Source organism: Apteryx mantelli, chromosome 8 (genome assembly GCF_036417845.1).
Source record: "Apteryx mantelli isolate bAptMan1 chromosome 8, bAptMan1.hap1, whole genome shotgun sequence".
NCBI classification, from domain to species: Eukaryota; Metazoa; Chordata; class Aves; order Apterygiformes; family Apterygidae; genus Apteryx; species Apteryx mantelli.
This window is the reverse complement of record NC_089985.1, coordinates 31,676,234-31,703,730: the sequence shown is the minus strand read 5'-3', so window position 1 is coordinate 31,703,730 and position 27,497 is coordinate 31,676,234. Positions and strand designations below refer to the sequence as shown.

General features: G+C 49.4%; 1 protein-coding gene across 1 annotated transcript in view; it reads left to right on the top strand.

Moving 5' to 3' along the window:
• The window catches only part of ZSWIM5 (zinc finger SWIM-type containing 5), a 110,547-nt gene that overhangs the window by 48,232 nt on the left and 34,818 nt on the right, over positions 1-27,497 (top strand). The window lies entirely within an intron of this gene.

Genomic DNA, 27,497 nt, shown 5'->3' with positions numbered 1-27,497 from the left:
AGGAAACAAGGTGGAGAAAGTTGTGCTGTTTCCTGGCTTTGGCCGTGATGGAAGCAGGAAGAGGAAGGCAGCATCCCTCCCCACAGGCAGCGCCCAGACCTCGGGAACAGCTGAAATGGGCACAGAGAGGAAATTCATCAGCTTGGATCAGAAATTCCAATAGTTGGAGCGATGCGAGTGTGATTAATGCCTCCTGAACACGGAAGGTGGAAAGCTGCTTGTTTTGCTCTTCTTGCAAGGCTATCAGTCTGTCAGGCGAGGAATTTGTTTCTGACATTGACCCTGTGGATTTTGGAGGCCTGGAATTGATGCTTGCCTACATTGCAGCCTTTCGGCAGCTCGCTAAATTAGGTTTGCAGGCAAAATCATGCTGCGAGGTGCAGTCAGCCCACATGTGAAACCAATTTTCCCTTGAAATGGCACTAAGGAGGGCGACCAGAAGAGAACAGGATCATCTTTAGGTCTCTCATGACCTTCAAGAGTTGGGAACTGTGTATTTATTTTCCGTATTTATTATAATAATAATATGGCAAAGGAACTATATTGCGGACTTTAATGATCTGCATGTGAACGGCATCTTAAAATAGACTTTATGAAGATCTCTGTGGTGCATACATATGTGTTTATAATTTTATGGATATAAAAATATATATTTACTGAATACATATACTTTGTTTCTCCATCTGCTAAATATAGTCATGTATGAAAGTTATATAGAAAATGTAATTTTCCCCTAAATTATCGTGCTGTCATTCTGTTTCAATTTCAGTGTCTGCACAGGCGAGGAGTGACTTGAAATGGGCGCTGTTGTGCTGCCGAGCTGGTGTCTGGAAGCAGTTTGCTTGAGGATGGGGATTACTGGAGGCGGGGCTGGTGGTACCATCTATTATTAAGATTTGCCCAACAGTTCTCAAGATAAGACCCTGTTTTCGGTTTTGCTTGTAATTTTGTCAGGGTTTTAACCATCCATGCTTTCAATTTCCATGCTGGATGTCTGCCTCAGGCTGTCTCATTTTGGGGAAAAAATGAGTTTAAAATGGTCCAGCCATTTTGGAGAGCAAGCCTGGAGAAAAATGTTGGTTTTGCCCTGCTGAAGAAGTCTGAGGAGCTTTTCTTGGAGCTTGCTGTGAAGCTTAGTGCAAGAGGAAGGGGGAGGAGGTGCCCATTTTGAGAGATGTCTTTGCCATCCCTCTGAAAATGTGGCCAAACCGATGAAAAGTTGGAATTTGCATGCGCTCAGCAGAGACTTCTTTGATTCCCACAGCTGGTAATTACCAGAGTCCCTTCACAATGGACAAGGCTTCTTCCCACACTGCTCCCCGGGGGGACGGGGCTGGCTGCGCGCCACCCCAGCAAGCAGCTCGCTGCGGGCTCGCCTGGGGCTATCTGCACAGGAGCAGACTTCTCCTGAAATAGCCACTTCTTCAGGGAGCAGACACAGAACTTGTCCCTACTCCTGGCTGAACGGTGTCCCCCAGCGTCCTGCTGGGCTCGAGGTGGCAGGTGAGACTGGTGCTGGCAGGGACCATGGAAAAACTGAGATGGTTTGGACACGGCAGCAAATGGAAAAGGGTTGGGACGGAGGCCAAGGAAGGGAGAGGAGAGAGATCTTCCAGGGAAGGGGAGAAGTATGTGATGGCATCGTGGAAGGCATCGTGTAATGCAAACACACCAGGGCAGTTTGTCTCGCTCTGGTATTTCCTAGCTGTGCGATGTGAGTAATGTCCCTTCACCGTGTGTTGTTTCTCAAACGTGCAGTTGTTGCACAGATCTGTGGAGATACTTGCACCACATTTGAGACATCAGCAGCGGGTTTCTCTAAAGAGAGCCCAAAATGTAACTTGTTAAAATCAGCTTTTACAACAACCACAAGTACTTAAAAAAAGGATCGTTCCTCCTTCAAACTCCAGCTCAAATAATTATTTTAAAATAAATACACTTCTGTAGTGTCTGCAGTTGGACCTGGCTGGAGAGCCGGGAGTCTGTCTTGTGAAAGGTGTCACGACTTTAGAGTTTGTTTTTGTTCATTTTTGGAGTGTTTGGTTGAGAAGGAAGGAGCCAGACAGTCAGCAGAGCAATCTCTGGGTAGGATCTGAGGTGGGGGAGTCCACGGTTCCTGTTTCTGCTCTGCCTGGTTTGGAGCAGGAATTTGGAGAGCCCCAAGAAACCAATCACCAGCAACATGTCTCCGGACAGGAGGCTGTTTAAGAAGACGCTGTCTCTTAGTTGTTTATTCCTGTCTGCTCCTCTGGGATGTGATCACTGATGGAGATGAGTGCTCCTAGTGTGCTGCTCTGGCAAAGGGTTGCTCAAGCTCTCCCAGACCTTGCACCTATGGATTTGCAGATCCTGGTGCCCTATGATGGCAGTTGGGTAGGACTTGTCACCTGTCTGCGGTGATGTGGGAGAAAGGTGTTTCAGATGTGCCAAAGCTCCAGAAGTGACCACAGTCACCCCAGCACACAAAGGGAGGTTTCATTTTTGCACCCATAAATATCAAGTAGGAAACTGCTTTTTGGATTTGAAATGATGCTACGTTTAGCTGCCAGGGCATATGTGACTCGTTGAAATTTATCATAGAAATGGGGTGTGTGTATGTAGCAGTGAATCAGCTTTGAACAGTGCGAATGGGTTTTCCTTTGAGAACTATGGTTTGGTATCAAAGGAACGTCACGGTAAAACACTGCCTTCTCAGTGCTTTGGCCTGCCTTCCTCTGCCATGTGTGCACAGCGGTAGGTTTGGATGCTTGTGGGAGCGGAAGTGGGTGGGCCCTGTGTTTGGGACCAATTTCTTTCCTCGAGGATGCGATTTACTGAGTGGCAGCGGGAAGGAGAGTTTGTGGAGAAAAGCCAATGCAAAATGGGACCGCATAGTGGTCCTCCAGCTCTCCCCTTTGGGAGACAACATGTGCTCTGCCGCTGTGTTTTCAAGAGGATTCCTTGTAAGTGTTTGAGGAACATTTGCTCCAAACTCACAATTGAATTCTTTTTTCTGTTATACAAAAATGCTACCAATGAAAATAGACAAACTCTGTGGGTCATTTCCAGATGCCCCTAGTGAGGCAGAAGTGTTTATTTTTTCTAGGCCAATTTTTGTAGTCTACTGGAATGCCTTGTCCTGTTTAATGCTGCATGGAGCAATAGTTCTGCAGAGTGTGTTTAATAAGAGCAATGTGCTCTAAGGGATATTTAAATCAGAGTTAGTTTCCTTGCATATACATGCTCGATAGTGTGTTATAAAACATCTGGGTCCAGAATTGCGTTAAAGAAATCGAGCAGCCAAGTCAACCTGAAAGTCTCCCCCTGTGTTGTACCAGGGCCCTGCCTAGGGAATCTCTGTGTGCAACTCTCCCCTCTGCTGCAGGGGCCTCGAGCAGATGGCCTGGCTTTTTTTCTTTTCCTCCTCCTCAGAATCTGCAAGTCAGGAATAAAATCAGCTTTGAATTTTGTGTTAGCATAAGGAAATGCAGGTCAGAAAAGGGGGCTTTCTGGACACGGTTCTGCTTTCCATAGTGAGTAAAGAGCACTTGGCTTTTCTCTCTCCACTTCTTCTGCGCTTCTCCTTCTGGAGGTCTTGGTGTTGGGTGTCCGTTTTGGACCACGTGTTCCCCGCGGCGCTGGAGCAGCGGATGACTGGTGTAAGAGGGCATCGCCGCAGCAGCTCCACACCAGCAACCTGTCGTGGCTCTGTGCTGAGTCGCTGTCTTGTTCTCCTCCAGCCCAAATCCCTGTGTCTTGAAGGTGTGCGGTGAGATGCTGCTGCCTCTCTCCTGCTTTGGGGTTTCACCTGGTCCCAGATCTGCTGGGCGCCTGTGTCCTAGTGTGTCAGTCCTGATGTAGGGAGGCTGAAGGAAACATGCTACCAGTAGGCACGTTTCGCAACAGGACAAAAAGTCCTAAAAATGGTTGTGCTTGGCATACTAGAGATGCAGCTCAGTGTTCTGTCTCCAAAGGTGAGCAATGGTAGGTGTCATGGGGAGAGCATATATGCAAGGAAAGCCTGTATTGGTGCTTCTCCTGAGCCCTCTCCTGTTGCCTGGAGACCTGTGGTTCAGGGATTTCTAGAGCCAGAGATGGCATTTTGTGTTGATGGATTTTCCCTCTGTTGAACCCATGTGAACTTCCAGAATCCGTGATACCCTGTAGAAGTGAAACCCAGTGCAGCTTTGTGTTGTCTGAGGAAATGAACTAGTTTTGCAGACTTTCTCCTGTCCCCTCCCTGATGTGGCCAGGTCTGTGCCCCCGCACGAGAACCTCTTGCACGTGGGCGTGTGTGCATTCCCACTCCATGGCAGGTCAGTGATTCTCCTCTGTGAGGACTTCAATAAATGGAGGGATCTGCCAGCAAGAGGTTCCAGGAAGGATGTTCCCCAGGCAGCAAAGCAGGAAGGCAGGAGCCGACTGGCCTCACTGCTGTTGGAAATAATCCTTGCAGGGCTTTTCCATCCTCCACACATGGTATGGAGTTGTTCCTCTTCAGAAGTGTACTTGTCTGCTCTCTCTGATTTTACAAGCATCTTTGTGCTTTTACCACTGGAAGCCTGAGCAGCTTAGCAAGCAATAGATGGAGTGATACACTGCTTTGGTACATTGTGCAGTAACGGCATCAAGGGATGGAGTCTAGGTAGTTTGGGTGAATTTGCTTCTTCTGTTTGACTGTAAAAGCAATCCCTCCCTTCATGAATGAGCATGTAAATCCTCAATTAAAACAGATTTAACCTTCCCAATAAGAAATCTCCTCAACAGTGGCTCTCATCAATTGCCACTGTCCTTCAGAAATGTCCCTGGCATGTCTCTGATGCGACTTTGTTAGAAGACTTTGCTGCAGAAATGAAAGAGAGCTGTAAGCAGCTCCAGCTCTCTGAAGGAGCTGGCAGTAAGAGCAGCTGTCGGGGAGCTGCAGTGCTTTATCTGTCTTTGCCACAGCAAGGAAAGCAAGACCAAGAGCTTGGCTATAAGGGTTTCTGAAATTACTCTTTGCAGATTGAGAGAACATCTCCCTCTTGGCTTAGAAAGGCAATGAGCTGTGTTTTAGACAAAGCCTGTTCTGTGAGGTGGCATTCAAAGGGAAAGCTAGTACCTGCCATTTTAGATAGGTATGGGAGATGCAGCAGGAATCTGCCCTAGAGCTGGCCGCGTGTTGTTGGCTGGGGTAGCTGCCCTGTGAAGCCTCTCTGCAGGCGTGAGAGATCCCAGTGAGACTGAGAGACTTGGGTCCAACATTCACGTAGAGTCTTTCCCACTGATGTGGTGTGCCACACCAGTAAGTAATTTGACATCTGAGTAACTTGCTGGTTACTGTAACCAGCTTGCTGGTGTTCTAAAGCAGGATTAATCCATTTCTGATATGACTTTCTGAAGGCATGAAGTTCCAAACATCTGGGAGCCCTTCTCCCATTCACATTTCTCCACACACTCAGATCGTGTCTGTGCATATGGACAGGACTATGTCTGCAGAGAACTTGGCTTAAGCCTGAGCTAGTCCAGTCTCTGCTGGTAGTTTTGGGGCCCTCAGCAGGGTGTTGCATGCTCTTGTATATACTGCGTGTGCTTCATGGGAGTGCTGAGAGGAGCAAACTGAAAATGATGCACTGACCGAAAAAGTGTTTCAACGGCATCTGGAAGGACTGGTGCAGGAGGAGAGGTGGTTCAGAGCATGGTAGGAGATGATGTGCCACCAAATGCCCAGAAGATTTAGTGCCACTTCCCAAAGGGCTTCATATTCACTGTGCCCTGGGTGATTTATCCCATGCCTGAGCTGAGGTCGTTTTTGCACAGCTCAGGTGCTGTGCGCTGAAGCTAAGCTCATCAATGTGGATAGAAATTGTGGGCTGTGCTGAGCCTGTGCTTTACCTTGCAGCACAGGTACAGATTTCTGCAGGAACTGAATGGTTGAATAACACTTGAAGAAGAAGACATGCTGAGCCCTGGTGCTGGGTCCCTTGTTCTGACCAAGAGTCCTGCAATTGTCTTTATTTTGTGTCTGTCTGTCTGCAGAGCGGGAGTGATAATTAATGCAGAATTGCTCTCCTGGGTTCTGGCAAAGCCAATACTAATTTTCTGAAGTCAGCTCAGAAGTATTGAAAGTGCAATTTTAGGCAGAGCTATGGGTCGAACATTTCTGCATTTGGCTCCTGCTACTCTCATTGTCAAAAATCGTTTTAAGCTTTTCAGTCAGCATTACAGTTGATAGCATCAGTCTAAAACAGCGAAGTCTTGGATATTAGGTGATTGCATATTCCCCAAAATTGCCTTAGTTTGACCTTGGAAGAAGGGGATGACCAGCATCAGATTTTTTTTTTTTAATGCAGCTTTTAATTTTTAACTTCTTATTTCAAACAAACTTTCTTTCCTTAGTAGATCTTTCTTTGCTGAGTATTTCACATTCCTCTATTTTGCAAACACACTGGTCATTCCCTAATGAGCAAAACAATTGCAGCCTGGTTCTTAAAATACCCTCATGGGCCCCATCAGTGGCATTATCCCTGCTTTGCAGTCAGGGGAACTGGAGCCCAAAGAGGGCGAGAGCTTAGTTTCAGAGGTGCCACGCAATCACAGTCCTCATTAAAAGCAGTGGAAACTGCAGTTTTTTTCAGCAGCGTTGAGTTATCTGGCCCCTCCGAGCCGGGTGTGAGACCACAGGCATCTGGAGCACTGGTGTTGCTGTCTAACTCAAGTGCCCTTCGCCAGGAAAATGCTCGTCTTTCATGAGTGGGCTTCAGCGGAAGGGACTGGGTTTTCTGACGAAAGCTCACTCTCGAGGGCTGTGGCCAGGACTGATGGCAGCTGGGAAGGTCTCCACTATGGCCCCACTCACACGCTCTGGCGTGGATGGATGGATGGATGGAGATGAGAGGGAGCGCTCTCTCGGTGGATGCCGCTCGCTGTCGGGCCACTCGCAGCTGTCAGACCACACCACGGCTGGTGGTTTTGCGTGCGGCGCTGGAGCGGAGGGTGTGCGATGAGATATGTAACGTTAGCACGCCTGTGAGCCGGCTTGATGTGGTCTCGCCAAGGGAGTCAAAGCGTTTGCTTTGAAGCCCGTGGAGGGGGGGGGGGGAACGCCTTTGTTCTGGTGTTTGGAGAGCGCTGGAAATCCTTGAGCCCAGAAGACTACACCCTTCATTACCCTCTGGGTTATTGGCCCCAGATTGGAAGTATGGCTCTGTCATGTGAAGTATTTGATTATTTATTTGGTTAATGTTTAACAGAGCCAGAGTATTAGAATTAAACAGAGGACGAGCTTCCAACTTTGCATGGTTAAGGGCTAATAAAACTTCTCTGATCCGGTGTTGTCCTTTCACCAGAGGGGATTTTTTTCATTAGCTTTTGAGTGTTAAAATAGATCTCCTGTATTTGAGGCAGATTGATCTGTTGGCTGCAGACTAAGTGAATGTGCAAAAGTGTTAGTGGCTGGCTTAAATATCCAGTCGGCACAGATGCCGGCTGCTAGAAATTTAGAGGCAAGTTGAATTGACAGCTTAAGTGGAGCTAGCTGGGATCAAACACTTCCACCAGTGAGGATGGGGATGGCTGTGGGCCGCCAGAGGGAGGAAGGCACTCCTGCAGTGGGGCACCCGTGGGGGCTTTGTGGGAGTGTGCGGGCTGGAGAGCAGCCACCGCACTGCCCAGAGCAGGCACAAACGTGGCTGTGCCAGGGTTTGAGCTGGGCAGCTGTGTTAGGTGTTGGTGACAACCTTTGGGATGACCCTGCCCAGCTCTTGGTCTGGTAGACCCTGAGATCTCCAGAAAATGCAAGGGTGGGGGATAGCAGTGGTAAGATAAGGTGAGTCAAAAAAAGAGGAAAAAAATAATAACAGTAAAATGTTCAGCTCCCTGTGTAGACTCAAATAGCAGCCCCAAAAGAACAGCTACATCCACTGGACTGGTCCCAGCTATCTCAGCTACCCTTCTCTGCTCCCCAGTCCACCAGGAGAAAAGTTGGAGAAAAGCCCTGTGGCCCAGGGGATGGTGGAGAAGGGGGTGACAGTTAGGGTTTTCTGAGCTTAACCAAGCCTGGAATGGGATTGATGTAGCAATGTTTTTGCTTTTAATTTTAGTTCTGTTTCCTCAGGCTTATGGGTCTCATGGTGTTTCCATCCAACACACTTCATACCTCTTGCCCACATGCAGCAAAATCTCATGGTGAAATAGAGCTCTTAAAGCTGAACTTCTTACCAGTTGTGTGACTGGAGATGATGAGGATGCTAAAACAGGTTTTGTACCTTTGGTAAGAGAAAGGCTGAAGGATAAGTAAGGGCTTGTTGGATCCTAGAAGGTCCCCACAGGATACAGCAGTTATGAACGCCAGGAGGTTTCCTTAGTGCTATTGCTCAGCGTCACTCATTTAAAAAGCAAGTTGGTTTGTAATACACTACCAGGTTTGAAGGTAACCATGACTATGAACTCTCCACTTTTATTTTAGGTGTCCTGGTTATCTGCTGGGTGTTTTCTTTCCCTCTTATCTCACAAGTGCTCCTGCCTGCACAAATGTTGAGTATACTGTGAATGTAATTCTCTTCTACGTTGGTTCAGCGTACTGATATGATTGATAACTGACAATGCACTAGAAACAGCCATTTTTAATCCTTCCTTATGGTTGGAGAAACAAGGGGGAATATATGAAAGCAAGGCTGTTGGAGCGGCTGTTGCATGGGTGTAAAATGCACAGATGACGTTTTGGCTTTGCAAATGCACATCGTGAATGTGATGGGAACCCTGCTGCTCATTATGCTCCAAACCGTTTCTCCTCACTGTTGGCGATGTAAAAAGCTGATCGTGAATGTGATGGGAACCCTGCTGCTCACTGTGCTCCAAACCGTTTCTCCTCACTGTTGGTGATGTAGAAAGCAGCTCTGGAGAGTTTCATGCCACTAGTTAGCTGGCTCCCCTTGTGAGCATCCCCTTCCTTGTGGGCTGGCTGGAGAGAGAGACTCCTGCTCTCAGCTGTGTTCAGAAGTGTTGGACTCTTCATCCATGATGGGTTCATCTCTAGGTTTGACGGAGTGACTTCTGTAACAAGGAACAGATTCGATTTAAAAAAAAGTACACCTCCCCTGTAAGATCTCAAGGTCATGGTCCATGAGAGCAGTCTGTAGACCACAGTTTCAGGTGTGTTCATCACTAAGATGCACTTAATTTTTATTTCTAAATTTTTGTCTTTATTTACGTTTTACCTGCTAGGTCCCAAATTTAGTGCCCCCCTCCCCTGAAGACTGATGACTTCTTGAGTCATTCAGCAGGATAGGGAGCTGCCTTAGACGTCTATGACATTTCCATCTCCTTCAAAGGAAAGGCAACATGTGGAAGTTGATTCCCAGGGGAGCCAGGGGGTAGAAAGTGTTTTCCAACATAAAAGTATTTATTTCTTAAATACAAGTGGAAGCCTCCTGTCCCTCTCCTGCCCAGTGCACTCCTAGTCTATTTCAGATTTTAATAAATTACTTATTTATATTGAGGAAGCAAATTAATAAGGTAATAGCTATTGCTCTTTAGAGAGAGAAGCTGCTGAAGCCTGGGCTCATTTTAATTTGAAGCATGTGCATGTTGCCTTGGACACATTTTGGGATCGAAGCTTTGCGATGTTGTACAATAGCAGCAGTTTTGTGCTTTGACACTGGGTGTAACGCCCCAAGGGAGGCAGGGGAAAACAAACCTGTTCAGCGAGGATGGGCAGCCATTGAGCAGATCCTTGGTTGGGGGAGTGTGAGGCTGCAGCTGCAGGAAACTTGGAAGATTTTAGCCGTGGTGGTGTTTAGGGCCGAGACACCAACCTGAAGTGGTTGCATCCCTTCGACATGTTGACAGCTGGGTGGGTGAACCTTCCTGTGCTGGGCCAGCCCGCCCTGGGACTCGGGGTGTTTCTCTCGCTCGTCCCACCGACAGTTTGATGGATTGATTTGGTTTGGGCTCTTTAACACTGGTTTTCCTGGTTGCTGCTGCCTGAGCTAGAAGAGTGAAGAGAATTTCACCTTTAAAATGCCTGTTTTGCTCATCCTGAAAAGCCAACAGTTAGGCAGGGCCTGAGGTAGGTTCAACCCACCTGCATGTCTGCATCCATGCCTGGAGCACAGAGAGGGGAGAAGCTGTAGCAGAGGCCTGCAGGCAATCCCATCCGTTGTGCTCCAGATGAGCATTGCTGTTAGGTGCATGGTGCTGGTCAGATCTCAGCCCTTGCTGGGCTTCAGGAATGTGCAGCCCCCTCCTTCAGGCATCTACTAGAGCTGAAGCTGCATTAGATTTGGAGGTTGTCTGGACCCAGGCATTGGGCGTACGCTTTATCTGGGAACATGCAGATGCTACTGGAGTCGGGACGTGCGTGAATTGATCAGTGTGAGACCAGAGCATTAGCCCAAGGCATGCAGAGTAGAAGAACAGCAAAATATAGTGCATGTTTCTCTAGCAAGTAAAATCACAGAATAGCTAAAGCTGGGTGCTCAGAAGTCCTGAGCCAAGTCAAAAAGATCAGATATGCTAAAAATGTTAGGCGCTTTGAAAAGAAGATTGAGTTCCATTTATGAATGGTTTGTTGGGTTTTTAAGCTCTCTCTCCTCTCCGCTTGAAGTGTCTGTGATAGCCAAGGTTCTCCCGTGACTCCAGAAGTTGGGGATTTAAGGAAAGTATCCAGTATTGCAGAGCTGATAATGCTGATGCACATGGAGCAAGGCTTGGAAAAGCCATTGTGGGGAACACAATGGGCAGAATCCGGCTCTTTGCATATAAATATTTATCCCTTTAATTTCACCCTTAAGGAAAGTTGTGACTTTGTTTCAGTGAAAAGCTCCCAGAAACCCTCTCTGTGTACCCCATTTGGGGGAACCCAGCCGTGTGCTTTCCTCTTGCTCGGGAGTTGTCCTGCGGCTCGGTGCAGGCTGGAGGAGCTCAGTGGGGACCAGATGAGCCTTCGAGAAGGTCTTCTCCACCCCTCAGCTCAGGGTCTTTGTCCCTCAGCTCGCTTTGCGGCAGATGCCCTGAGTCGCGATGCCCCTGCCTGTGCCATCGGCTGTTGGAGGCGCCCGTTGGGACCTTTTCACCCCTAAAATGGTTTGCTCACCTGATGCTTTCCCACGCGTACCGTGGACCGGCATCCCGAAGGGTGCTTGCTCGTGTCAAACAGATGCTGAGATGGCACCTCTTGGAGGAGAAAATGGCCTCTCTGTTTTATCTCCTCGCGGTTCCTCATCTGCAAAAACAAAGTGCGAGGGTATTTAATGCCTGACGCACGTCAGTGCAGCAAACTGTTATAGTTGCTAGGCAACAGCAGGAAACCTAGTTAACAGCATCGGGGGCACGACTGAATCGACCTGGATGGATCAATTTTCAGGTGTGATCTCGGCTAGGGTGACTTTCCCAGCGTTTGCCCTGACCCCTTTCATTAGAGCAATTTAGTTTGCAATTATGCACCATATTCTGCTTGGTTTCCGTTGGAATGAGGCAGTTCCTGGAAAACCTGACCTCCTGAGTTTACTGAAACCTTGCAAATATTCAAGGTTGAGCCCAGGAACGTAGCCTGTGGGGAAGGGAGAGCTGCTTGTCTAATGGGAGGTTTCCTTTCTGGAGAGGTAGCAGTGGAGTGTGGGCTGCTTTCCCTCTTTGATCTTCGCTTTCCGGCCAGCTGCTCTGGAGGGGGGGCGAGAAGTGCGAGCCATCGATTTAGGCCGGGATCTTCGTGTTTGCCAGCGATCACATTTTCTGCCTCATTTTCTGCCTTGCTTTCCAGTTGGGGGGAGAGGGACCCCCCCTTCTTGCTCAGCGGACTGGGGTTGTTGCAAAGGGAGCGAATAATAGTTGAAAGCGCTGTGATTCAGGCAACGCGGGGGGCCTGAGGTGCCTGCCGAGGGGGAGGGAGCCCGGTTGTATCTATACGTGTTGTCTTCACCGAGCCCCTCACGGAGAGCGGGCTCCTGGACTAGGCAAGTTGTTTGCTGTTCTGGTGGTTCTTCCCTGGAGGCTGTTGTCTTGCGTCTAAACCTCATATATGGCCTTGGTTAATCGCCTTGGTTCTCCAGGTTCTTGTATTTATGAGTGCAAATTCTCTCACGCTGGGACAGAGGCCTGGTAAGGCTGTAAATGTCACTTGGGGTGTGTGGCTTGCTCTGTTGGAGAGGTTATTACGGAGAACCTCTGCTTCCCCTTTTTGGGGAATGTCTGTAGATTTAAATGGCCTAATGGAAAATTTGAGGGATTCATTTTGAATTTCATAGGTAGACTGGTTCTTTTGGTGAGCCACCAGAATGCAGCGTTTGAAATGTGTGGCTGTGGTGCTTAAAACCATGATTTGTTTGCTGCAGGACTGAGCGGCGCAGCTTGTCGATGCTGACCTGGGTTTCGCTCGTGGTGGTAAATTTGGGAGATGTAGCAAGTTGGTAACTGAGCTTGCTGGTACCAACTCAGACTTGCCCATGCTAAAGCCCAGCCTGCCTGCAAGCCCTGGAACTGGGAAGGGGTTGAGCTGAACTTGAATTGCAGTAGGTACCACTTTCCCTGGGGCCAGGAAATTTTCTTTGGCCTCCAGGCTCTGTTTAGGAAGCAGTTTTTCAGCCCTTCCTCGACAATTGAGTTGTTTGGGCAGTTTTATCTTTAGAGTTACAAAACAGGCTTGCTGGTGTCTGCTGACGTGGGCGATCTCAGCCACAAGACGTCGGAGCAGAGCCCCTCTCTCCTTGGGGCCTGAGACAGGCGCTTGTTGAGCAATCAGGGCTGTTCCGGTTTCTGCTTTAGAAACAAAAAGGATGGAGATCTTAACAGTTCAGGTTAAACAGGTTGGCATTTTTCTTCCTTGTTGTGCTGCAGTGGGAACGTGGGAGATGTATGATTAACATTTGCTGTGGAGTAAATTGCAGCGGGCAAATGAGTCAGGGTGGCTTCCTTGCCCCTCTTGCACTTCCCCATGCTCTGCCTGTGCCCAGGACTTCTTGGGACTCGGAGATTAAGGAGGAAGGAAACACATCCACTACCCAGGCAAATACCCCCTTGGCTCTTCACACCTGCCAAGGGGGCTGTGAAGTGTATGCATTGCATGGTGAGATGGCCAGATCATTTGCTTTTTGTGGAGCTGGTGTTTGAGGCTTTGGTGTTCATACGATCCTGCTGTTTGGGACTGTCTTCTTGAAGTTCAGCCCTCATCTTGCCTTCCTCGCCAGAGCGTTGTTTTGAGGGTCTGCAGAAGACTTTCCTCTCTTGGTTTCCGACCATATGTCTCTAAGTGGAAGCGCCATGTAATAGCCAGGTTATATGTTGATTAGGACAATTTCTAAAACCCTTTGCTGAGGTTGTGGGTAAAACTCTTAAACTGCGTTGTCTCAAATTACCGGCTCCCATTTTCAAAGAGAAGAGAGAAATAAACTCTGGAGTCACTCATCTGTTTTTGCTTTTTACTTCATTTCTCTTCTGTTATGCTGAGCTCACTGAGTTTTGATTGCTTCAAATTCCAAACTGAAATAAATCTTCTGATAACTATCTGGCATGTGTGGCATCTTCTGCCAGGGAGCCCTGCCTGGCTTGGGCTGCAGAGCAAACGGGGCGTCGATGCGAGCTCTCGATGGCTTCGGGAGGCTGGAGGGGTGGTGATTCAATTATGTGAGGCTTTCACGTTGTATTTCAGCCAACGAGCAGATAGTTGGCCAGGACATTGCAGGGCTTTCCCTTTCCCTTTCCCTTTCCCTTTCCCTTTCCCTTTCCCTTTCCCTTTCCCTTTCCCTTTCCCTTTCCCTTTCCCTTTCCCTTTCCCTTTCCCTTTCCCTTTCCCTTTCCCTTTCATAGAAGTAATTACTAAAATACATCTGTGGTTAAGGGAGTCTGAGAATCTCAATCTGATGCCAAAAGGGCTTCATGCCACATAATGGGAGAAAACCCACTGCTGAATGGCTCACTTCACAATTTTCTCCTTTCCTTTCAGTTCTCTGGATTTAGTGTTAACTGCTCAACTTAGGTTTCCTTTTGTTTTAATTCTGACCAATTCCAGAGAGAACAAATGGATCTTTCCTTCATTATGTGTCTGCATCTTTTTTTTCCTTTATATTGTAGCACCAGTCGTCCTGATGACAGATCTTGTCATTATGCGGTGTCATTTTAGATGTTTGCACTGCACCAAAAGCAAACGAAGGAGCCTGCAGTCTAGTCTGTGTATTGAATAACAATGTTTTTCCAGCAAAAAATCTGTTAAGTTTTTAATCAGAAACATGAGTTTTACAGAGACAGCCTGTAAACTGCCTCCAACCCAAAGAAGTGATGGTTCAAATTTCACTGGTTATCAGTTTTTGTAGCCCTTTATAATTCTGAAGACTGCTATGCAGTGGAGTCATCTTGAACTTGAAAAATAGAAGAACTAATGTTTTACAGTTTGTTGTGGGTCCTCTGGGACAGCTTTTTTGATTTCAGCTGAAACAGAGGTTCTTGATATGCGGTTGGGAGATCCTGGGGGCAATATTGGGCACAGGTATGGTCCCTTTGTACAAAATTAGGAGAGGGAACCGGAAGAAGCAAGTGTAATGTTGAAAGGCTTAAAATCACTGCACTGGAATCTGCTTCTCATGAAAGATCTTGTAGGGGGCTGCATACTAAAGAGGTTGAAAACTGCTGATCTCGAAGAGCTGAGCTTCTTTGTGAGGCATCTGTCTCCCAACTGCCTTCCTTTCAAGCAAAGATGACTGCTAGGGAGCTCTTCGCTCTGCAGACCTCCTGCTGCCTTCCTGACTTTTCAGGAGGGTCATGTGAAAACAATGTGATCAAAGGGGGGGGTTTAAGTGTTATTTAAAGCGTGATGACTGTTCTGCAGAAGGTTTTCGTTTTGCAGAATTGGATGATTTGACTGCTAATCAAACATGACCCCAATCTTTGCTCCATAGACTCTCCAGAAAGGGGATACTCATAAATTTGTATGTACTGGCCTTGCTTGAATTGGTCTTCTTCCTCTTAGATTTTCCAGTAGTTGCATTAGAAATAGTGCCTTGCTGTTGCCCTTTGAAATGGGCTGAGCTTCATGGATATTGGTGGACAGTGTTTCAGGGATCCTTTTTGTAATATGATTTGTGAGTGTTGGGAAATCGCCTGGTCAAGAAAATGGCAAGGAGTCCGGCTGCTGTGGCACAGCCGTTGGAGTCCTTGGAGTTGACTCGGTATTTGTTTTAGTCGATTTGGGTGTGATCTGTAGTTTTGGTGGGACTGGGGGGCATGCAGCAAGCACATGGTCCTTGTGGAAGAATCAGAAAACTCATCTGCCAGCGTGATTCGTGTGGTGGGGTTTGGGAGCTGCTACAACCCATTTGGATACTGTGCAGGTCCCTCCACTGGCAGTGCTCGGACTTAGTGCGGGTGCCTCGCAGGTGCTATCAACACGTGTCACACACATAGATGAAAACCTGGCGGTCCCCCAGGGATGTGCAGAAGCGTTGCCAACCCTTCCATAATGGAAAACAGGGCATGGGGGCAAGCGATGGATCCAAATTCACACAGAAAATCGAAAGCCATTTTAGGAAAAACTCTGTGCTTCTTGCCATGGGAAGTGTCCTGGTGTGGGAATGATGTTCCTCATGGCTCTTGCTGTCAGAACCTGGGAATTAAGCTCAGCAGAAACCTTCCCCAGCCTGCTGCCCCCCTCCAGCTTTCCTGGGATCCATCTCTTCCAGGCTGCGCCCACCTTTTTTCTTCTGGGAAGGTAATGCGGGACCTGGCTGCGGGCAGAAGCTGCCTAGCCTTCTCCCAGCCCAAGCTAATGAGATATCCAGAAAAACTTCATCAGCCAATGCCTTTTATGTAGTAGTTTAAAGGCCTACGTATATGGGGTAGTGACCAACATAGCTACTACAGGGTGCTGTTCTGCAGTGGTTATTCGTGAATGACTCCCTGTCCTGGAGTTAAAGTCACATCCTTCTGGAATAATTAATACGCTCACAATGTATTCCAAAATTATTCTGGAATAAAATGTCCACAGAGGGAGCTGATCTGGAATAGCAATTGCTGAATAATTTATTCTGTAATAACAAGTTAATTTCCCTATATAGACCAGCCCTGAAAAGCTCTGAAATTTAAGCTATATTGGTTTTGGGGAAAAAAAATGGAAACCACTAACTTTTTATGAAACTACTGAAGTGAGCTTAGCCATTTAAGAATAATAATAACATTTCTACAATGTAAAAATGTTTGACTGTGGTCTCCTCAGTGAAATTCAATAGCAAAAGAAAGAGAGATGGGTTTATTATAAATTGGGGTTATAAAGTTTGGCAGGGAAGTGCACCTTATCTAATGCAGGCGCGTGCAGGGAATCTAGCTGTCGGCATTGCAACCCAAATTGGGCTTTGCTGCACAGGGCTCCAGCTGCTCTGGGTTGGGGGCCAGCAGCAGTTTCGACTGGTTGCTGGAGGGGAGGTGAAGCCATTCCTTATTTACCTTCAGAAATACAGTTCCCATCCAGGGATGACTCTTTCCTTGGGGATGGAGTGTCTTGTCTTCTGTAAAAGTCCAAAGACCTTCGAAAAAGGTTGATCCAGCCTCGTTTTCTGCCTCTGGCAGGGATGAGCAATAAGGAAGGAGTGGCAGAAATACAGTTAAATAGCAGAAAAACAGCAAGCTTGTCCCACCGTCCTGAGACCACTCTTTGGAGATTAGCTGGCTGCTCCTGACTCACATGGTGCTTTTATCAGGATGTGGCTGGGAGGGCTTTGAACACCCCGAGGGGCTTTGCCTCCCCAGGCTCAAGGTGATGCGGGGCCACACAGACACCTCGACATCGCTGCTAGCCGAACCGCGTTGCGTCCTCGTCCCCGAGCCTGCGGCTGGCGTCTGGGCCCAGCTCCACAATGGGTGGATGGAGAGCAGACAAGGAGAAGTGCTGAAATTTCAATTTTTTCGTCCATTTTGGGGAAACATTTTCAGTGCGGAGCCCTTTTCTGTGTTTAAAAACAAGGTTTATCTGAAGGAAGTTAATTGACCTTTTCAGCAAATCTGTTGCTGAGACCGTTACCGCAAATGCTGTTGAAATGCTTGATAAGTAGTAATGTTGACAATACTGCCAATAACTTAGAAAGTCAGATTTTATCCTCCGTTTCTTTAAAAAAAAAAAAAAAAGGCAGAGCTATTTTTAACAGAAAAAATGTCTTTTTGGGGGAAGAATTTGGAGCAGATTTTCTTGTTGAATCTAGGCTGCCTCATAGCCTCAGAAGGCTTTGGAGGGCCAGGAAAATTATAACTAATAGTTTCCCTATAAATTGTAGAGCTGCTATTTTAAGGTCTGGTATCTCGGGGAGGACCAGGGTTGTGTTCTGCTTCCCTCCATTGCTGTGCGATGGCCTGGTTTCGCTCTTGATGCGGCGTGGGGTGCGTGTGCTAGACCGGCTGCTGGTCCTGCCCCTTGCAAAACAAAGATGTGTGAGCAAAACAAATCACGATACGCTCGGGCTTGCTTTTGCTTTTGAATTTGTTGATGGGTATTGTGTGGGTTCCCCCCCCCCCCCTTTTGGACGTGGCTTGCTCGGGGAGGGGGGTTAACACATCACCTTAACACATCACCATCTGCAGGTCTGGGCAAACCTTCCTTTCTCGTCCCTCCCTGTCTCCCTTTTAACCCCGCGCCTGAGCTGCTGCCGAGGAACTGCTTTGGGTTAGAGGCAGGAGCCAGCGCTGTTCCCCAGCCTGAGGCCAGGCCAGGACTGCGGGGAGCAAAAGGCCCGGAAAAGTTGCCGACGCAGGAGGGAGACCGCGTCTCGGAAAAGCAGGTCAACAATGGGAGCAAATTTGCGGAGAGAAAAGGATGTTGCTGGCGCTGGAGTAACTCCTTGCCCTGCCAGAAGGTACAGCGGGACGAGTGCACACCAGGAGCCAGAAACGACGAGTGCAAGGAGGCTCTGACCGATTTAATGGGATTATGTAGGCATAACTCAATTTTTATTCAGACAGAGCTGCTGACCCCGCGGCTTCTCCCCTGAAAATCAGCCTCTCTCCGAAGGCTGGGTGCATCCGAGCGCTTTTTTAGTCCTCCCAGATTCCTTAAGCAAAACTGCTCCTGAACCACCAGGTCGTGTTCACATGCTGCCGCTGCCGTGACCCGCTAAACGGCTGGTTCGGAGCCTGCTGCTTGTAATAAAGTGCAAAGCCCTGGGCTGACTAGGTCTGGGTCTGAAATCCCTGCTGCCCCAGCCGGTTCGGCTTGCGGGGCAGCGCTAAGCGGCTGGGTCCCGCCGGCTGCGGCGCAGCCATGCAAACAACGGCAGCGTTTTGAAAAGGATTCTGGCACACTAGGCGCTTTGCTTTTAGCAGTAGGGATTACGGGTTTTTTTGTGGGGCGAAGGGGGTTGCACGAATCGCCACATAAAAAAGACCACGGAGAGAACAGCGCCGCGAGCTCTCAAACGCAGCGAAGATCAGCAAGTCCGCAGGAGCGACGCTTTCACGCATGGATAAGAGGCATTTCCTAATTAAAACCCTTTTATGTGTTACGAAGCCAGCTTCTCAGCTGCTGGAAATCTGGGTGGTTCCATTGAAGTCGGTAGCTGACGGCAGCTCAAGATCGAGCCTCGCGTGCGAGGTTTGGCGTGCCACGTTGGTTTCCTCGAGGCTTTTGGTGGTGGTGACAGCGCGGAGCCGGGCCGGCTCTGCGCGACCGTGTGAGCTGATGGGACCCGCAGGCTCCAGCCAGAGCGAATTTCCTCCTCGTGGGTATTTTCTTTCATGCTTGAAAATAACCCTGTATCTTGTGAGGAAACACCTGGGTAATAACAAGGAATCATGTTGCTCCTTGTTCAGATACAGCCATTAATAAACACAGAGAGAAGGTCAATACTTTGGGGATTATCACATGGAGAAGCGCTCCTTTTTATCTCTTGATTTAGAGCCATTGCATTCGCCCATTCTCCCAATGAATTTACTGCACGTACTGAATCCTATTTTCCTAATTTTCTCTTGGTTTTAAGTAAGTTAGTTCTTTATATTCAAGCCTGTCGTGAAATGTACCGTAGCAGTAAAGAACAGAGACTTGACAGTGTTTTGCCACCCATTTTTATGCATGCAGTACATGTTAGCGAAGATGTGGTGAACTCTTCCTCTCTGCAAGCTCTCTATATTGCTTATGTTGCTGCAAAAATGATGCTCGGATTTGGTCCGGGCTGCTAGCACAGGAATTCAGCTCGCAGGGCCACAAATTAGCAGAGGAAATCAGTCAGGGCTTTAAAACTGATTGTATTTTTTCCCTTCTTCCCCCAAACCGTATGCCCTCAGAGCAAGGGTGGCATATCTGGGTAGATTTAAAAAAAAGCATTTGTTGAGGGGTGGTGGAAGGATGTGGAAGGTGGTGCGGGCAGGGGCATTTTTAGGCTTGGACCTGGGAGCAGTGTTTTTAGATTTGAATAGGCAACAAAAAGCGCTGCGGGCCAGGGGGAAGGTGGGAACGGTTTTGGCTATTTTGGGAGAATGTCACTGAGCAGGACCAGCCTGCCGGAGTACGGACTTGGTCAAACCTCCCTCCTGAGCTGAGCAGGGGCTGGGGTGGGGGGAGAAAAAAAACTGCATTTCAGGCTCCTAGATAAACAAACACCAGAAATCTCGTAAGGGTAATAATGGAAATCACTGGGAAATTGAGTTAATACAAGGGCATCTGTGTAAGTGAATGCTTGGGATGGGGAAACGGCATTGTCCTTTAACTCTACTAATGCTGGAACAGATGGGAAGCGCAGCGCGCTTCACGCATTAGCTGGCTTGGATAAAGAGCGAAGCAGAGGCCGGGCCATGCGGCTGATTAGAGGTTAACAGGAATAGAAACCGGCGGATTGACTCTTCATTTGCAGGAGGTGTGCTGGGACGGGAGCAGATGGCGGTTCGAGCGTCCCTCCAGCTTACTCAGCTGCTCCGAGCCGCTTACGGCTACCTCCGGCACAAACAAGGCTCCTCGCATCCTCCCTGCTTAAAGCTGCAGCCCGTGCCCCTTCCCCGGCGTGCCCAGGGCCATGGCATTTCTCCAAGCCAGTGGCGGTTCGTGCCGGAGGCCTCGGGCGCGTGCCCGCGGGCAGACGCGCTTGCGGCCGTGGCGCGTCCTGTCCCTCCGGGTCACCCTGTGCTCCCAGACGAAGCTGCCCGGTTCGCCGCAGCTCTTTGTTACGGCTCCGCTGGCATCAGCTCGGCTGCGACCGTGGCTCGGGGCTGGCGGCGGGGGGGAACCGTCTTCTTGAGCTCTGGGAAGCCAGGGTTGCTTTTCTCGGGAGGTAACGACGGAGAAAGGAAAGGAGTGTGCAGTGGGGGCAGGGGAGGGGGTTGCGGAGGGGAGGCGAGGGGAAAGTGTCAAGCACAGAAAGCACCAGGCGTTGCGCTGCATCAGCGTTCACCGTGCCGGGCCATTGCCGGCCTCATTCCAGCACCCGTCCTCCCCGCAGAGGGCTCCCTCCGCACCTTCGCGTGCGGCATCCGTGTGTCAGGAAAGAAATGGCTTTGGGGAGGGGGGCAGGATGCAAATTCAGATGCGTGCTCTCCTCTCATTGAACGGCTCCAAGCATGGATTCCCTATTTTGCAAGGGAGAAATTGCAATTGATTCAGCCTTTACCTTTCTCTTTTTGTCCGCCGAGCACTCTGAAAAGGCACATTTTATCTGTGTGTGACAACACCTGCCTAGGGTGCCTTTCATTGAGCTCTGCTGAATCAAAAGAGCAACAAGAAAAGTGGGTTTAATTGCACACATCTTCAGCGGAGTCTTTCTTGCACTTGCAGCACAAAAGGCCAGCCCTGCGCCGTTTGAATGGAGCCTGGGAGGGCTGCACTGAGCACTACTCTCCATTACTATCGGAGGCAGATGATTCACTTTGCCGGAGCATTGTCATGTGCAAATGAGTTCATGAGCCCATCTCCTTTCCAACTGCAAGGTCAGAGACTGAGCAATTGTCAGGATCAGCCGGCTGGAGGAATTGATCTATTAGCTAGAAAGCTTTTGGAGATTTTACTAACCTCCGTTTCCTACCGCGTAAGCACACAGACACCTTCCTCCCAAGGGTGTTGTCTACATTACAAATATTGACTGATTTTAAGTTCGCATTTGGAAAGCTGCTGTTTCAAGGCTCGGAAATGTGACCAAGAATGGCTTATAAATAACACTCTGTGCTGCAATTATTATTCATTGCTAGTTATGGCTTTCACACAGTGGAAAAACAAATGGTTTTTCCACTACAAGCTGGAGCTGCAGTCCGTTTAATCACTAAAGAGCTTGGAATCATTTTAGTTTAAAATACCTTTCCGCTGTGGCTTGGAAATTTTAAAAATATTTGGGTCATGTTAACCTAGTTGTATATGACTTGCGCTGAGAATTTCAATTTACCTTGTCTGCATCTGCCGAGTCCCATAAATATCTGTGTATTTTTTTCCCTTTGCTTTCTCGGAGCTCTTGCTTGCCTGAAGGCCGAGCTGACAGTCTCACACGCTGCAAAACAGCTGCTGCTTTGCTGGGAAGTTGTATTACAGGGAGCAAAACACTGCCCAGTTACCGACTCTAACTTTAACCCCACTGGACATCACCCATGGGTGGGGGAAAGGAAGGGAGAGAGGGTGCTCGAAGCCTCCTGGTTTATTAAGATTGATGAAACCGGATTCGGTCAAGCCTGGCAGATGCCACATCGGAGTCATCCCGGCAATGTCGTATGATGTGTGCATTTATCACCATTACGTGCCAGCTTTCCAGGCGGCTTCATAATAGGGCAGCAGCCTGTTGTGCTGTGGACACAGATTTGAAATTGGGTTAGTCTGATTAGACATGGGGAGCTGGGGACTGCGCTCCCGCCGGGGCCACGCGGAGGCAAATGTGGCCAGCCGCTGGGAGCTGCCTCTGGTGGCTTTCCATCACTGTGCCCTTGCTGGTGCTAGCGGAGCCTGCCCAAACTATCAGCCTCGGTTATTTGAAGGACACTCATGGTTTTAACAGTCAGATGTGGAGGTATGTTCTTCATCTGTAGTGTCTGCTTGCATCCAGCTGATGGTGCCCGGTTGAGGCAGGTGGCCATGGCTGTGCTTCTCCCTCTGCGGGGCCGTTCCTGGCCCTACCTCAAGGCTCCCCGAAGACCTCCCAAGACTGAGGGGTGCCTACAGGAGGCAGAAGGACCACAGCGACCTGAGGACACACTCCCTGTGTTAGCCGTGTGTTACTGATCCTGGTCCTCTTGTGTGCCTGTGCCTGTGCAGCAACCTCAGACTGCTTCTGGAACCTGGTTTCTCTTGGGCCACAGTTAAATCCTGGCAGAGGCCAATCTTGGGTAGAGGCTGCTTCGCTGGCAGGGTTGTGTTCATGCTCCGTGAAAGGCAAGTGAGTGCTGTGCCCGAGAAGAGAGAGCTAATTTTTCAGAATGGCCCAACTTTGCAAATGACAACTGTGACTCCTGCCCGAGCTGTGGTGTGAAATCTGGGGGATGATTGTGAGCAGCAACTGCGAGGGGGAGCGGCGCTGAGCTCTCTCAAGTTGCCGTCTAGTGTTGTATCTGCAAAATTCTCCTCTTTCTCCTCCACGCGGGTCTTCAGGGTGCTCTAGATGACACAGTTACAAGAAGGAAGCAGGTTACACTTGGGCTTTGCTTGTTTCTTGGGTTTAAATTTCCACATGTGGTCTAGGACTAGGTTCGTAGGTGAGTTTGTTTTGGAAAGGTTGAGCAACATCAACTGTTTTGTTATGGGAATGATTTGAACTTACTACTTTCTGAACTTCAGATATTTTGACGTAATCAGCTTGCACATTGGCTTTACCTGCTGTGGTTTTCTGAAGGACTCAAGACCGAGGTTATGTTTTGAGGAGGTTTCATCAGGTTTAATATTCAGAATTTTAAGACTGATTTGATTTTCTCCCTGTATGGATCACAAAAGTGGAGTTGTAGAGACTGATTTATGAGCAGAGAGGACAACTGTGTGGTTTTGCTCTCTGAAAGAGGAACCATCTTCTCCATCCTCCTGTCAGAGATTATCTTAGCTTCTAGGAGAGACCAGCTGCTTGCAGAGCCCTGGCTGAACTAGTGCAGTTTTCAGTGTCAAATGTGAACTTTGGTTTTTCTTAAGATGCCAGGCTGCGAATGCCTGATCCAGCAGCAACAGCAGGAGCAGCTGAGTCATCCCTGTGTCAGGCAGCTGCAGGCAGGGACCCTGCAGCCGGCCCGGCTGGTGAACTGGAGCTGCAAGACAGTCTGATAGTTGGCTCATGGACATCTGGGTTAAAAATGCTTAGCTGAAAGCTTGGCTGCTCTTAAGGAACTAAAAGAATTTGCAAAGCTCCTTTTGGTTGAGTAGATTTAGAGATCAAAGAAGTTTCCATTTCAGTTAAAGATACTTTTGTTGAGGCCTTAACAGCCCTGTCCTAGCAGGGAAGTCTTCTGCATTGGAACTCCTGCTGAAGGCTTGATTCTTCGTTGCTGTGTCAGAGCCCAGGGGTGTTTTGTGGACATGCATTGCTCCCTGCCTGCAGTGTCTGTAAGGAAAATGTTGTCCAACTAACGAGTTTAGAAGTGCCGTTGGTGTGGAGTTTGTGAACTCCCAGAAGACATTTTCTAGGGTCTGTTTTATTTTAAATCAGAGGCAAAATGATATCCTGTAGCACTAATACAACGTCAGAGCTGAGACTGCAGGAACTCAGAATTGGGAGCCCTCAACACTGAGGTTGGTGGTTTGGTGCTGATGAACCGTTTACATTTGGGTCTAGGAGTAAACTCTGGATTTTGGAGGACTGTGCAATCTTCTAAGCACCCCGGCCATTCTCCTCCCAGCTCTTCTGTGAGACCAAGGATGGAAGATCTCCTCCCCAGTGCAGCCTGCCTTGTTCATCGCTGCGACTGCTCGGCATAGCTGTTGCCCCACTGGCAGAGGAGGAGCCAGGTGGGGTTGTCCGTGCTGTTCCTTTGTGAAGTGCATGGGTTGCCTCTGAGATCTTGGGACCATAGCTGGTCCTGGACAGAGGGAGATCACCATCTGCTGGCAGCAGCAGAGTTTCTTTTAGTTGGGAGCAGATCTGCCTTGGCAGGGAAAAGGTTCATTTTGTCCCCATTTGACGGGCAAGTGGAATTAGGGAGGAGATGCACTAATCCTGCACTGTGCAACAGTGAAATTTGTGGCCATGTTCAGTTCATTTTTTACGCTGATTTTGTTCAAACACAGATAACATTTTGATGCTTTCACAGCAACCTACTGGGGCAGGTATGAACTCAACTCTTCTTGCAACCTGGACCGATGCTGTATTCACTGGGAGGTAACCGCAAGGTATCCATCCATGTTCAAAGCAGAAGGAGGCTGGTCTGGGGCAGGGAGAAACCAAGCTGCAGCAAATGAAGCTGTTCCTGGGACAGAGATAGCCTCAGATGAAGTGTAATGAATCTCTAGTTACAAAGATGAGATTTAATTATTTCTTTTTCATGGTTTTTAAAGCCCTGGCACTGTCACTTGCTGGCAGCAAATCAAACACCAAATTCATTTATATTAAATGTATACTGGGAACAGAAGATGAAGTCCTAGATAAGCACTCAGCTGTAGGAACTTCTTAAATTGAAACGTGCAGGGGGGACACAGAGGAAAATATTTGTTTTTGCTCTCAGCACTATCCAGGCTGTGTGTCCGCAGCCAGGGCTGTGTTTCTTGCTGCTGGAGCACCCATATCGCCTTCCCCGCACGTGTGGGACGAACACCGAGGAGGGCAGGGGACAACTGTCCTTTCCAGGGTTATCCATGCTTGGAGTGGGTTCATACACTGTAGCATGGTAGCAACAGTGTTTTGCGTGAACCAGGAGTGACTGCTTAGTGGACGATGGAGTAACCGCACCATAACGTACCTTTTAACCACCACCTCTCATCTGGTGATACCCAACCCTTCATGAGAGGCAGGGAAAGGGTTTTGGAGCCCCAAAATGAAGGGACTATTTAAAGGAATTGTCCTGCCCCATCAGTAGGTAAAAGCCAGGTTTTGAGGGTGAGAATGGTACTGGCTTGGTGAGTCCTTCTCCCACCGATGGGTGCCTGGGGTTGGCATCAGAGCAGAGACCTGGTCGTCCGGTCACTGAGCAGGGCTGAGCGTGGGGAGCTGCGCGCTTACCTCGCGTTAATGTAAATATTCCCAAATAATGCTGTTGTTCTGGCCAGCTCCTCTCTCCCTCTCCCTCTCGCTGTGTTTAATTTCCGACTAAGCTTTTGATAAATGCTTTGTATAGAGTTTCTAGTTTATCTTAAATAGACCTGCTGCCGTGACAGCTAGAATCTAAACTGACACTTGACTTCAGGCTCGAATGCCAGATTAACTTGGCAGCTGCGGACACGCTAAACGGTCCTGCTTGGCATGAAAATCCAGGCTAGGAATTGCGAGGACCCTCTCACCGGCTTTGAGAGCAGATGGGGGATCACGGCTTGTAGGATTTCTGATGCCAGCCAGCACCTCCAGCACAGGGGAAGAGCTTCGTCCGGGCAGCAAAGCGGGAGGTGGCCTCGGAGAGGTGTTAGCACCCCAAGCTGCCTTTCCGTCGGTGTCGTGCGCTTTGGCACTACTTATCCCGAGCGGAGCTGGGGAGCGGAGGCACCCAGCGGGTTTTGCTGGCGTTCGCCCGGGGCCATCCCTTGCCCTACGCGAGCCGCAGCTCGGCAGCCCCGCAGGCACCCACTCGGGCAGCCACGCGGCCGAGAGCGGCGTGGGAAGCGTCCGGATTCAGACCCCAGTTTATATATTTTCAGACATACACTGGTGTGAAACAGGTTGTTTGGTTAAATGAGCAGGGCTCCTCCAGCCTTACTCTGGCTACCCCCGGTCAGGATCTGGCCCATGATCCGGGTAAAGTAAGCATTTCCAGGCAGTGTTTATAGCTAGTAATTTGTCTTTGAGGGTTTTTTATATATGTGTGTGTGTGCATATGTGTGTATATGTGTGTATATACATATATTACTGCTCAAGAACGTCGTTTCCAATCCTTTTAACTTGTAAAAGTAAACTAGGGAGAAACTGGCAGCGAATCGGAGCCGCCTGCCAAGCATTGCAGACCAGAGAAGTGGTAAAACATAAACACTTTGGAGTTTATCCGGGAGATTTATATAGCGTGGCTGCCGGGGGACGGCTTCGTGCGGAGGGGGGGCCCGCGGGCTCAAGCCGCCAGAGGCACCTTCCCTCCCTGGGGGACGTGGGTCGTCCCGGTGCGGCCCCCCCGCCGCTTTTGGAGGCTAAGCGGGCCCGCGCGGAGCGGGGGTCCGTCGATGCCGGCGGCCGGGTGGCAGCGCAGGTCCGCGCTCCCCTCCCTCGCGCTAAAACGAAAGCAGACCTCCTTGACACTTAATCAGATTTGAATGTGGTTTTTGGCGTGGCTTTAAAGAGACTGGCAGTGAATAGCTGGGTTTTGATGCCATTTATTAAAAACCTCTGGTAGAATTTGTCTCGGGAAGCCTTTGTGAGAGCTGGCAGACGCACAAGGGCTTGATGCAGTTAATGTATTTTAATCTTTCCCCCCCACCCCCTCTCCTCTTCTGCCGTTAATTGTAGGCCTCTCAGCTGTCTGCCGCCTTCTCCAGGGGGATGGCAGACTCCGCAGAGACCTCTGTGCGAGCTGAGGCTTAATAAGTGGCACGGAGAAAAGTGAGCATCCTCTTTGGGGAGGCCGGCAGGGCTGCTGCCGAGGCGGGCAGCCCCGGGATCGGGGCCACGGCTGCCGCGCCAGGCTCCGGCACGGACCCAGGGAGGAGCTAGGGTGTCTTAACCCGGCCTTGATTTCAAAATGAGGTTGATGAGCATCCAGTCTTTTCTCTCTGGCTTTATCCCGCGTTTGTGCAGTGTATCCACCTTCTCCGGACCCAAAGGACCTTCCCTTCTATCTTAGCCTATTTTTCCTTCTTCACCTGCTTTTGAAAACTGTTGGGACTTTTTTTCTTCCCCACAGTTTGTGCTTGAAGGTGAGAGCAGGCGTTTCAGCCCCTCCCGGCGCGGCCGGGGCTGGAGGCAGCGTGGGCCGAGGGGCGTTAACCTTTGCATGAGCGATTTGGGCCGCCTGTGCAGCCCGGCGCGCAGGTCCCCCTGGAGAGCGGCTCCCTGGCCCTGAGGAGCCGCTGGGTTTTGGGGACAGCTCGAGCGCCGGCAGCGGGTTCGCAGGGGAGCAGCAGATACGGCGGAGCTCTCGAAACAAACCGTTTCCGCTTAGCGCGAGGTCCGGGGCTGGGCATTGTTTCTGCAGCGGCTCTTTGTTCCTGCTCCATGGCAGAGCCCGGATCTGTGGTCGTGCCCTGGAGCTGTCTACCTGGCCGAGGGACTGAAGCTGGAGTTGCACTGTATTTATTTTTTATTTCTATCTGCCTCATCAAAGAAAAGAAAACCTGGCCTTTCTCCGCCACCCCTTGCTCATGCGAGTTGTGGTGCGAGCTCAGCGAGGCGGAGGCGTGGATCGCTCCCAGGAGAGAAAGAGGCTATGAGAGTCTTAAACACCCGAGAACCGGGCGGCTTTGCTCTTCCCCTGTGGGTTTGGCTGTTAAATAAACTCGCTGAAGAGACGGGCTGCGTGTTTGTGTTGGTGCAGAAGCGCTCTTGTGCGCGAGCTGG